This window comes from Phyllobates terribilis, unplaced genomic scaffold, assembly GCF_046119375.1.
Source record: "Phyllobates terribilis strain yellow unplaced genomic scaffold, ASM4611937v1 Scaffold_1__5_contigs__length_1240528914, whole genome shotgun sequence".
Classification (NCBI taxonomy): domain Eukaryota; kingdom Metazoa; phylum Chordata; class Amphibia; order Anura; family Dendrobatidae; genus Phyllobates; species Phyllobates terribilis.
The window spans coordinates 104,733,850-104,746,524 of record NW_027362761.1 but is presented as its reverse complement, the minus strand read 5'-3'; positions in this window follow the sequence as shown (position 1 = coordinate 104,746,524).

Genomic DNA, 12,675 nt, shown 5'->3' with positions numbered 1-12,675 from the left:
GACTTACGACCGAGACCTGCTGCGGATACGGGCCGTAAACCAAAAAGACTGCAAGGGTTTAAATAATAGGTATATTGGATATCTGCGCTGGTCCTGGTACGGTTAGAGGTACTGATAAAGAAGGCTATGAGAGGGTGAGGTTAAAATGAAGATAATTTATTTAGTGGTTAAAATGCTCAAATAATACTTAGTCTAAAAACACATGTATGATAGAGTCATGAGTTTGTCAGGCTGGAAGTGACTGATCAAATTCAATTTAATAACACATAATTGATATATTCCTGAGTGGGTCAGGCTAGATGGGACTGGTGGGTATGGAGCTTGATGTTGGATGAAGGTCACCTGAAAGGAAGGGGAATGTGGTTAGAGGATGCCCTAATCACTTTTTTTTACTTACACATAGGTTGTATTGTTGATGCAGATTGTTACCTACTTGGTGTGAGATGACAACTCTTGTGGTGGTTCAGATCCGTGTGTGGATGCTGTGTGTCGGCTGACTGTAGGGAAAAAGGGGGGGAGATCAAAAGGAGCACACTAATGGTTGATAGATAATGGCGATCTGTAAGGATTTTACCTGGGTTTTTGAAAGGGAGTGATGACACAGGTGCAGTTGATTCCAAAACCACTGAGGTACTGCAGGCTGTGCGCTGTAATCTGGGTAAGGTTTAGAGAGTTATAAGTCTCAGTAAATATAGTACATTTAGAATAGTAGCTAAACAGTAATGAGGTGAGTTACCCTGGGTTGGTAAGTGGGGTTTCTCAAGAGTAACCGGTTATCCGGTCGGTATTACTGTGCACCTATTTGTGGTGGAAGTTGGTGGGTACCCTAGGTTCCCCAATCTTCAGCAGTCCAACCCGTGGGTCAATGACAGGAGAGGTTTAGTTCCTGGGGAACGCGATCCTGTAGAGTCCTGGATTGGCGGATTATTGCTGTGAAGGTTGCTGGTTGCTGCATGCAGAATGAATCAGGTTGTGATTCTGTTCTGTTAATCCAAGGTGGTATGTCAGCTGGTTGCTGACAAGGATAGGCAGCCAGTGGCGGTCAGGGATTGTCCTATCAGTGCTGAGTGCTTCCTTTTATATGTGAGTACTTGGTCCTCATTATGCTGATTGATTTTAGGCGGGTGATAGATCGAAAGAGTTGTCTTGATTGATGTCAATTGCCAGTGCTTTCTTATTTGGTTGGGTCATTTAGTTAAAGGCAAAGAGTTCTATCACACTGTTCAGACCTTTGGGTCTCAGTGAGTTTAGTTTAAATATCCAGCTGCTTTCAGTTCTAGACATTTGATTAATATAATTACCTTGCCGCCAATGTTTGTGGACGATCTGGATGCCTGTGATCTGTATGCCTTTTAGTGACCCCTCATGTTTGTCCAAAAAATGTTTGGAAAGAGGATGTTTCGGATACTTATTGCGTATGTTGTGCAAATGTTCTCCTAGTCTTCTATTCAAGGGGCGTATTGTGCGTCCCACATATAGTTTTTTATATGGGCATTTTAGTCCATAAATGACCCCCTTAGTAGTGCACATAATAAAGTCTTTGATAGGGAATTCGATATCCCCATGAGATATTGTATTTTGTTTTTTGGTGTGTAGGTTCCTGCAAACCGTGCACTTGTTGCATGGGTAGAAGCCAGTAGGGCTAGAGAATGGACTTTTAGGTAGAGAGATTAGTGGGGGATTTTTTATGGACGGGGCTACTATGTTGCCAAGATTCCTTACTTTCCTGAATATGAATTTTGGTTCTGGGGAGATATGATCTCCTATTGTTTTATCGTCCCTGAGGATATTCCAGTGGCGTTTGACGATTTTCCTTAGAAGATAGGTGTTGGAGTTATATGTAGTGATAATTTGGATGTCAATAGTCATTTAATCTGAGTCTAAATTAATAGTTTCTCTCGCGTCCAGAAGTTTTGCCCGGGGAATCCTTTTTATCTGAGTTTTGACATTGTCTAGGATGACATAACCTCAAGAGAAATGTGCTGTCTTCCAGGAGCAAAAATTAAAGACGTGTCTGACAGGATATCAAGACTCTTCAGACCTACAGATCACTACCCATTCCTGTTAATACATGTGGGGACAAATGACACCGCAAGAAAGGACCTGGAAACCATCTGCAGTGACTTTGAAGACTTAGGCAAGAAATTGAAAGAATTGGGAGCGCTGGTGGTCTTCTCATCCATCCTCCCAGTGGATGGCTATGGAACAATGAGGTGGAATAAGATTCTACAGGTGAACAACTGGCTACGTCGATGGTGCCGTCAACAAGGATTTGGATTTCTGGATCACGGAATGAATTACCTATACGATGGACTACTTGCTAGAGATGGGGTACACCTTACGAAGACTGGAAAACATGTATTTGGAAGTCGTCTTGCTACACTCATCAGGAGAGCTTTAAACTAGAACAATGTGGGAAGGGAAGCAAAAGGCCAGAAAAAGCCATACAGCTGACAAATACTATTGAGATCTCTGCTACTGGAAGTGGAAAGGAAGAACAAAGACAAAACAATTTAAATAATAAAAATATGGGAGAAAGAGAAACCAATCACAAACTAAAATGTTTTTATACAAATGCACAAAGCATGGGCAACAAACAAGGAGAATTGGAACTACTAACGCAGGAAAAGGAATATGATGTCATTGGAATCACTGAAACTTGGTGGGACGATACACATGATTGGAATAAAAGGCTAAAAGGATACAACTTATTTGCAAGAAACAGACTTGATAAACGAGGAGGAGGTGTCGCATTGTATGTTAGAAAAGCGTATATCTGCACAGAGATTGAAGCTTCAGAGACTGGGAGTTCTGTGGAAATTGTTTGGGTAAGAATACAAGGAGAGAACAACGGAAAGGACACCATTGTAGGCATTTACTACAGGCCACCTGGGCAAGCTGAAGATATGGATGAACTCTTTATGTATCAAATGACCAAGTTCTCCAAAAAATATGACGTAGTGGTCATGGGAGATTTCAACTATCCAGACATTTGTTGGGAATCTCTCTCAAGTAAAACTAACAGGTCAAGCAAATTCTTATCCTCTCTTGCTGACAACTTTATCTTCCAAAAGGTAGGGGAGAAAACAAGGGGATCTGCTACTTTGGATCTAATCCTTATAAACAGGGAGGAAATGGTTGAGGAGGTAAAGGTGGCTGGGACGCTAGGAGGCAGCGATCATGCTATTATAGAATTTTGGATAACTAGAGGAGGAAGACATGTGAAGACTCAAACTTCAAGGTTAGATTTTAGAAAGGCAGATTTTAAGAGACTCAGAAAGAGAATAGGAGGGATCCAATGGCTGGATGTCCTTAAGGACAAAAATGTCCAGGAAGGATGGGAAATTTTTAAAAATGAGATTCTCAAAGCACAATCGTTAACAATCCCGAAAAGTAGGAATAATGGGAAGCATTTAAGGAAACCAGGATGGATGAACACAGAACTTAAACACATGCTAAAAAGAAAGAAAGAAATGTTTATTAAATGGAAAGAGGGAGGCATATCTAAAGAAGATTATAATGCAGTCTGCAGATCCTGCAGGGCACGTATCAGGTTAGCTAAAGCTGACAATGAATTAAGGCTTGCAAGAGATGTCAAAAGCAATAAAAAAGGATTTTGGGGGTATGTCAAAAGTAAAAGAAAAGTCAAAGATGCTATAGGATTTTTACAGGATGAAAATGGAGAAATGGTAAGAGAGGATGTTGAGAAGGCCGAACTTTTTAATTCCTATTTTGCATCTGTTTCTCTCAGAAAGAAAATGTAACATCAACTGATCTTCACTGTCCTTTTAAAGGAACAGAGGAATCCAAGTTATCTGTAAACAGAAAGATTGTGAGGGAATATTTAGCTAACATAAATGAGTTCAAGTCTCCAGGTCCAGATGAATTACACCCCAGAGTACTGAAGGAGATCATAGAAGAAATTTTAGAACCACTCTCCATAATCTTTGAAAATTCTTGGAGAACAGGAGAAGTCCCAGAAGACTGGAGAAGAGCAAATGTTGTTCCTATCTTCAAAAAGGGGAAGAAGGTGGACTCAGGGAACTATAGGCCGGTGAGTCTGACTTCTATACCAGGAAAGATCTTTGAACAAATTATTAAACAACATGTATGTAAGTACATGGATAAGAATGAAGTGATTAACCAGAGTCAGCATGGGTTTGTAACTAACAAGTCATGTCAGACTAACTTAATTTCCTTCTATGACAGAATCACTGACTGGGTGGATCAGGGAAATGCTGTAGATATAGTATATCTTGACTTCAGCAAAGCATTTGACCAAGTATCTCACACCATCCTTATTGAAAAAATGACCAAGTATGCAATGGACCAGGCAACTGTTAGGTGGATTCATAACTGGCTTAGTGATCGGACTCAAAGGGTGGTTGTAAATGGCTTCACATCCAGCTGGATGAATGTCTCAAGTGGGGTACCACAGGGCTCCGTCCTGGGACCTGTATTGTTCAACATCTTTATCAATGATTTAGATGAAGGAATTGAGGGTAAACTGATTAAATTTGCTGATGACACAAAGCTAGGAGGGATAGCTAATACTAGAGAAGAGAGAGAGGATTCAAAAAGACCTAAATAAACTGGAGCAGTGGGCAGCAACCAACAGAATGGTTTTTAACAGGGAAAAATGCAAAGTACTACATCTGGGCAATAAAAATGAAAAAAGCATATACAGAATGGGAGGAATAGAGCTAAGCAACAGTACATGTGAAAAAGACTTAGGTATACTAATAGATCATAGACTGAACATGAGTCAACAGTGTGATGCAGCAGCAAAAAAGGCAAATACAATTCTGGGATGTATTAACAGAAGCATACAGTCTAGATCACGTGAAGTCATTATCGGTCTTTACTCCTCTTTGGTCAGACCTCATCTGGAATACTGTGTACAGTTTTCGGCACCACATTTTAAAAAAGACATAGACAAACTGGAGCAAGTTCAGAGAAGAGCGACCAGAATGGTGACTGGTCTGCAAACCATGTCCTATGAGGAACGGTTGCAGGATTTGGGAATGTTTAGCTTGCAAAAAAGAAGACTGAGAGGAGACTTAATAGCTGTCTACAAATATGTCAAGGGCTGTCACATTGTAGAAGGATCATCTTTATTCTCATTTGCACAAGGAAAGACTAGAAGCAATGGGATGAAACTAAATGGGAGGAGACACAGATTAGATATTAGAAAAAACTTTTTGACAGTTAGGGTGATTAATGAGTGGAACAGGCTGCCACGAGAGGTGGTGAGTTCCCCTTCAATGGACGTCTTCAAACAGAGGCTGGACAGACATCTGTTGGACCAGATGACCCAGGAGGTCCCTTCCAACTCTACCATTCTATGATTCTATGATTGGGTCATAGCCTTTATTTAGAAATTTGTTTGTCAGGAGATTTGCTTCATTCTCAAAGTCACTGAGTTTTGAGCAGTTCCTGTGTAATCTCATATATTGGCTATTGGGGACGTTTAGGAGCCGGCTTGGGTGGTGACAGCTTGTAATCTCATATATTGGCTATTGGGGACGTTTAGGAGCCAGCTTGGGTGGTGACAGCTGTCCATATGTATAAAACTGTTGGTTTCTGTAGGTTTAAAAAAGTGCGAGTGCAGATTTGACCTTCATTAATGTAGATGTTTAAATCCAGTAAATTCACCTGGTCGGTACTTATTGTGGAGGTAAAATTAAGGTAGAAATCGTTATTATTAAGGTCAGTCAGGAATTGTTTAAGCGAGTCCTGGCTTCCTGACCAAATGAAAAGAACGTCATCGATGAAGCTGCCCGAAAGCACCAGGCTCGGGTGCATTTCGCCATCAGGGAATATGGTGTGATGCTCCCACATGCCCACATATAGGTTGGCGTAACTGGGCGCGAATCTAGTACCCATCGCAGTGCTCCATCTCTGTCTATAATGTCTGTCTTCATATTTGAAAGAGTTGTGGTTTAGAATAAAAAGCTTACATTCCTCAATAAAATTGATCTGCTCGTCTGGCATTGTGGTGTGTTTTGTTTTTTTTTAAATTTGCTGATTGCCAGCCTTTTTGGTGTTGAATCACCGTGTAAAGTGACGTAATGTCCAGTGTCCCTATTATATAATGGTTCTTCCATTTAATATTGTCTAATAGTAGTAGGGTATGTTTAGTGTCCTTGAGATGGGCTGGCAAGAGAGGGACCAAATTTTGTAGATGGCTATCAATAAATCTGGATAAATTTGATGTTAGGCTTTGAATGCCAGATATGATAGGTCTGCCAGGTGGATTATTCAATGATTTATGGATTTTGGGGAGGTGGTAGAATATGGCTAGCCTAGGATACGGAGTGAATATGTATTCATATTCACATTTATTAAGGAAACCTTCCCTTAGGCCTTTGTTTAGTAGTTGTTTCATTTCCAGGACATATTTCGGTGTAGGATCAGAGGGCAGCATTTCGTAAGTTTTTGTATCGTTTAAGAGTCTCAGACATTAATTGTGGTATTGCAAGTAGTCTAATATTGTAGCGTCGGCGTCCCTGCCTCCTGCTAGGCAGGGACGCTGTTCCCCTCACCTCTCCGCTCTGTGCCCGGCGTCTTCCTCCCGCTCTGCTGGCAGCGCGCGCTGCTTCCCGGCCACTGTGCTTAGGGCGCGCGCGCGCTCCCCCTCTCTTAAAGGGGCCGCGCGCGCCATCCTAAGGAGTCCCCGGCCAATGGCCGGAGGACTTCACCATATATAAGGCACCTCCTCCAAAATGGAGGTGCCCGAGCAATGTTGTTGCAAAGCCTTCACTCTGCTTCAGCCCTCAGGTCCTGTTTCCAGTTACCTGCCAGTCACCTGCCAGATTCCTGCCTGTTACCTGCCAGTCACCTGACAGATTCCTGCCTGTTACCTGCCAGTCACCTGCCAGATTCCTGCTTGATACCTGCCAGATATCCGTTTACCTGCTTGCAAGCCTGCGGTCCGACGGTCTGCCTTCCGACACCTGTCAGTCTGTCTATGGACCCACCTGCCCGCTCACCTGGGAGCGCTCGTCTGCTACCTGCCTGCTAGCCTACCTGGAGGCTCCGCCGTCACTTGCCGTGACCACCTGCCTGTCCAGAGACTCTTGCCTGCTCACCTGGGAGCGCTCTCCTGCTACCTGCCTGCTAGCCTACCTGGAGGCTCCGCCGTCACTTGCCGTGACCACCTGCCTGTCCAGAGACTCTTGTCTGCTCACCTGGGAGCTCTCATTTGCTACCTGCCTGCTAGCCTACCTGGAGGCTCCGCCGTCACTTGCCGTGACCACCTGCCTGTCCAGAGACTCCTGTCTGCTCACCTGGGAGCGCTCACCAGCTACCTGCCTGCTAGCCTACCTGGAGGCTCTGCCGTCACTAGCCGTGACCACCTGCCTGTCCAGAGGCTGTCCCTGTCACTTGCCGTGAGTACCCGTCCTTCTACCCAGAGACTGTCCCGGTCACTTGCCGTGACTACCTGCCCTTCTACCCAGAGACTGTCCCTGTCACTTGCGGTGACTACCTGCCCTTCTACCCAGAGACTGTCCCTGTCACTTGCCGTGATTACCTGCCCGTCTTCCCTGGGAGCCACCCGCTTCCTTAGAAGGACCGCCCCCTTGTATAGTTGCTCAGAGGTTCCGCCTCCCAGACCCGTTACAGTTTGCTCGGGCCATGGAATCCGGTGGCACCCAAGCTCCCTCGCTCTCGGACCTATGTCATGAACTGTCCCGTCAGAGGTCCCAACAGGAGTCCATTCTGAGTCACCTGCGGAGTGTCAACTCTCGCCTGGACACTCTGTCTGCTCCACCTGCAACCACCGCTAGTGTCATGACTCGCAACCCGGCAGCGCCGCTGCCCACCAATACCATGGTATCCTGTCCCGGACCCCGGTTTTCTGCACCTCCTCGTTTCGGAGGTGACTCCGCTCAAGCTCGGGGCTTCATAAACCAGTGCACCCTGCACTTTGAACTCTTGTCCCACCAGTTTATCTCCGACCGGTCCAAAGTAGCCTTTATCATGTCCCACCTCACGGGGGAGGCTCTGGCTTGGCTAAACCCTCTGTGGGAGAGAGGAGATCCCCTGGTGTCCGACCTGCCAGCCTTTCTCACGGCTTTCCGGAAAGTCTTCGACGAACCCGGACGGAAGACCTCATCCGCATCGTCTCTGCTACGCCTCCGTCAAGGAGATCTCACCGTGGGCCAATATGCCATACGGTTCCGTACCCTTGCTTCGGAGCTGGCCTGGGATAACGACGCTCTGGTGTCTGTCTTCTGGGAGGGTCTGTCCGGCCGTATTAAAGATGAACTCGCCGGTCGGGACATTCCTACCACTCTCGACGACTTAATAACACTTGCCACCCGGATTGACATCCGATTCCAGGAGCGCGCCAAAGACGTTACCCGTGAGAGGAGGTTTCCACGTCTAGCCCCCACCGTCACTCCCTCCGTTACTCCCCAGGCACACTCACCTGAGCCTATGCAGGTCGACCAGACCAAGATGGTCAAAACCCGTCAACACTTATGCCGTGCCGAGGGGAGCTGCTTCTACTGTGGCAGTAAGGAGCACCGGATCCGTTCCTGCCCAGAGAGGTCGGGAAACGCCTGTGTCTAGGATCGCTCAGAGAGGTCGCCCTAGACAAAAGTAAACCCTCTCCATCTCTGATGCTGTCAGTCTCTATCACCTGCAGAGAGAACCGCTATTTCGAACTGGCTCAACTTGACTCAGGAGCTGCTGGAAATCTCATTTCTCAGTCTCTGGTAGAGAAATACCGCATTCCCACCAAACCTCTGGCCGTACCTTTATCTGTCGCCACCGTGGATGGGGGCCTCTTACCACATCCCATCCAGCTCATCACCGAATCCATAACTCTGCAGGTGGGAATGCTGCATTCTGAGAGCATCTCCTTTCATGTTCTGCCTGGACTCTCTCACGCACTCCTGTTAGGCCTACCTTGGCTCCAGAAACATGCACCCGTGCTTGACTGGCAGACCGGAGAAGTCCTTCGCTGGGGACAGGACTGCCATAGGACTTGTCTAGTTCCCGTTCATCCTGCTCGTCCTTCTCCTACCCCAGTCAGTCTACCCGGTCTACCGGTTCCCTATTGGTCTTATGCGGATGTCTTCAATAAAAAAGAAGCAGAGACATTACCCCCTCATAGACCATACGATTGTCCAATTGACCTGATTCCCGGCTCTACTCCTCCCCGTGGGCGTATCTACCCTTTGTCCGCAGCGGAGACCCGGTCCATGTCAGAATATATTGAGGAGAATCTGGCCCGGGGATTTATCCGGAAATCTACCTCCCCGGCGGGAGCAGGCTTCTTCTTCGTCAAAAAGAAGGACGGCTCACTCCGTCCATGTATAGATTATAGAGGCCTTAACCAGATTACAGTGAAGAATAAATACCCCCTCCCGCTCATTCCTGAATTATTTGACCGCCTGAGGGGGGCTAGAATCTTCACCAAACTGGATCTCCGTGGGGCGTATAACCTGGTCCGTATCCGTCAGGGGGATGAATGGAAGACGGCATTCAACACCCGGGACGGCCACTATGAGTACCTTGTAATGCCCTTCGGTCTCTGTAACGCTCCTGCCGTCTTTCAAGAGTTGGTCAATGACATCTTCCGTGACCTTCTCTACTCCAGCGTGGTGGTGTACCTGGACGACATCTTGGTCTTCTCTCCGGACCTTCCCACTCACCGGAGGGATGTTCGTCAGGTCCTGCTCAGGCTCAGGCAGAACCACTTCTACGCTAAATATGAGAAGTGCATCTTTGAGCAGACCTCTCTTCCATTTCTGGGTTACATAATCTCTCAGACCGGCCTACAAATGGATCCTGAGAAACTGTCTGCCATCCAGAAGTGGCCCCGACCAGAGGGGTTGAAGGCTATTCAGCGGTTCCTGGGCTTCGCCAACTATTACCGCCTCTTCATACCGCACTTCTCTTCCCGGACTGCCCCTATCTCTGCGCTCACCCGTAAGGGTACTAATCCCAGAAGATGGCCGCCCGAAGCTGAGGAGGTCTTTCTTTCCTTAAAACAGGCCTTCTCCTCCGCCCCGGTGCTGCATCGTTCGGACGGCAACAAACAATTCTTCCTAGAAGTTGACGCTTCCTCCTCCGGAGCCGGGGCGGTACTTACCAAAAAGTCATCTTCCGGGAGAATGGTAACCTGCGGTTTTTTCTCCAAACTCTTCTCCTCTTCTGAGCGCAACTATTCTATTGGAGACCGTGAATTGTTAGCCATTAAGCTGGCACTGGAGGAGTGGCGTTACCTGCTCGAGGGGCCCCTTCACCCGGTAATAATTTACACGGACCACAAGAACTTGGCTTACCTTCAGAGCGCCCAGAGACTTAACCCGCGCCAAGCCCGGTGGTCCTTGTTTTTTGCCCGCTTTGATTTTGTTCTTCATTTTCTCCCGGCAGACAAAAACATCAAAGCTGACGCCTTGTCCTGATCCTTCCTGGTGTCTGATCTAGAGGAGGAACCTAAGCACATCATTGATCCCGCCAGAGTAATGCAAGTGGCTCCCGTGAATCTAAATCGTCTCCCTCCCGGTAAGACGTTTGTAACTGTATCTGATCGGAAGAAGGTCCTACACTGGGGTCATTCGTCTAAGCTAGCTGGCCACGCCGGTCAGAAAAAGACCCTCCAGCTCATTACCCGGCATTACTGGTGGCCTACCCTGCACAAGGATGTAATAGACTTTTTTTCTGCCTGTGTGTCCTGCGCCCGCAACAAAGTTCCGAGACACCTGCCAGCTGGTCGCCTTCTTCCTCTTCCAGTACCTGCTGCCCCGTGGCAGCATATTGCTATGGACTTTATAACGGATCTTCCTGTCTCTGCCGGTTGTACGGTCATTTGGGTGGTCGCTGATCGCTTCTCCAAGATGGCGCACTTCATTCCCCTACCGGGTCTCCTGTCTGCACCCGAACTGGCTAAAGACTTTATCCGCCACATCTTCCGTCTCCATGGCCTGCCCCTCCACATCGTGTCAGATCGTGGGGTTCAGTTCACCTCACGCTTCTGGAGAGCCACATGTAAGTTGCTTGACGTCACTCTGGACTTCTCCTCCGCTTACCATCCACAGTCCAATGGTCAAGTGGAGCGGATCAATCAGAACCTGACCAGTTACCTCCGGCACTTCGTTAATGCCCACCATTCGGACTGGGTGGATCTCCTACCATGGGCCGAGTTCTCTTACAATAATCACGAGAGCGAATCTTCCTCCAAATCCCCGTTTTTTGTAGTCTTCGGTCAGCATCCTCGGATCCCATTTCCCGTCTCCACCTCGGTGGACAATCCGGCTGCGGAATCTCTCGTTCGCGAATTCTCCTCCATTTGGGAGAGCACCCGATCCGCACTCCTTCAGTCGTCCGAACGGATGAAAAAACACGCTGACAAGAAACGCCTGGATCCTCCACAATTCTGTCCTGGAGATAAAGTCTGGCTCTCGTCCAAATATGTCCGGCTCAAAATTCCCTCCTACAAGTTAGGGCCTCGGTTCATCGGCCCACTGGAAGTTATCAAACAGATCAACCCGGTGGCCTATAAATTAAAACTCCCGGCCAACTTACGGATCCCTAACTCCTTCCATGTATCTCTCCTCAAACCCGTGGTACTTAACTCTTTTTCCAAGTCTACAGGTACGCCTCCTGCTCCGGTTTCCGCTGAGAACGAGTTTGAGGTAGAGAACATTCTGGCCACCAAAAGGGTAAGAGGAAAAACCTTTTTTCTGGTAGATTGGAAGGGGTTTGGTCCTGAGGAGAGAACATGGGAGCCCCGGGAGAACATCCATACCCCTCTCATCCTTGATAAATTTCTGTCTGGCCTAAAAAAGGGGAGGCCTAAAGGGGGGGGTACTGTAGCGTCGGCGTCCCTGCCTCCTGCTAGGCAGGGACGCTGTTCCCCTCACCTCTCCGCTCTGCTGGCAGCGCGCGCTTAGGGCGCGCGCGCGCGCTCCCCCTCTATTAAAGGGGTCGCGCGCGCCGTCCTAAGGAGTCCCCGGCCAATGGCCGGAGGACTTCACCATATATAAGGCACCTCCTCCAAAATGGAGGTGCCCGAGCAATGTTGTTGCAAAGCCTTCACTCTGCTTCAGCCCTCAGGTCCTGTTTCCAGTTACCTGCCAGTCACCTGCCAGATTCCTGCCTGTTACCTGCCAGTCACCTGACAGATTCCTGCCTGTTACCTGCCAGTCACCTGCCAGATTCCTGCTTGATACCTGCCAGATATCCGTTTACCTGCTTGCAAGCCTGCGGTCCGACGGTCTGCCTTCCCACACCTGTCAGTCTGTCTATGGACCAGCCTGCCCGCTCACCTGGGAGCGCTCGTCTGCTACCTGCCTGCTAGCCTACCTGGAGGCTCCGCCGTCACTTGCCGTGACCACCTGCCTGTCCAGAGACTCTTGCCTGCTCACCTGGGAGCGCTCACCTGCCACCTGCCTGCTAGCCTACCTGAAGGCTCCGCCGTCACTTGCCGTGACCACCTGCCTGTCCAGAGACTCTTGTCTGCTCACCTGGGAGCGCTCATCTGCTACCTGCCTGCTAGCCTACCTGGAGGCTCCGCCGTCACTTGCCGTGACCACCTGCCTGTCCAGAGACTCCTGTCTGCTCACCTGGGAGCGCTCACCTGCTACCTGCCTGCTAGCCTACCTGGAGGCTCTGCCGTCACTAGCCGTGACCACCTGCCTGTCCAGAGACTGTCCCTGT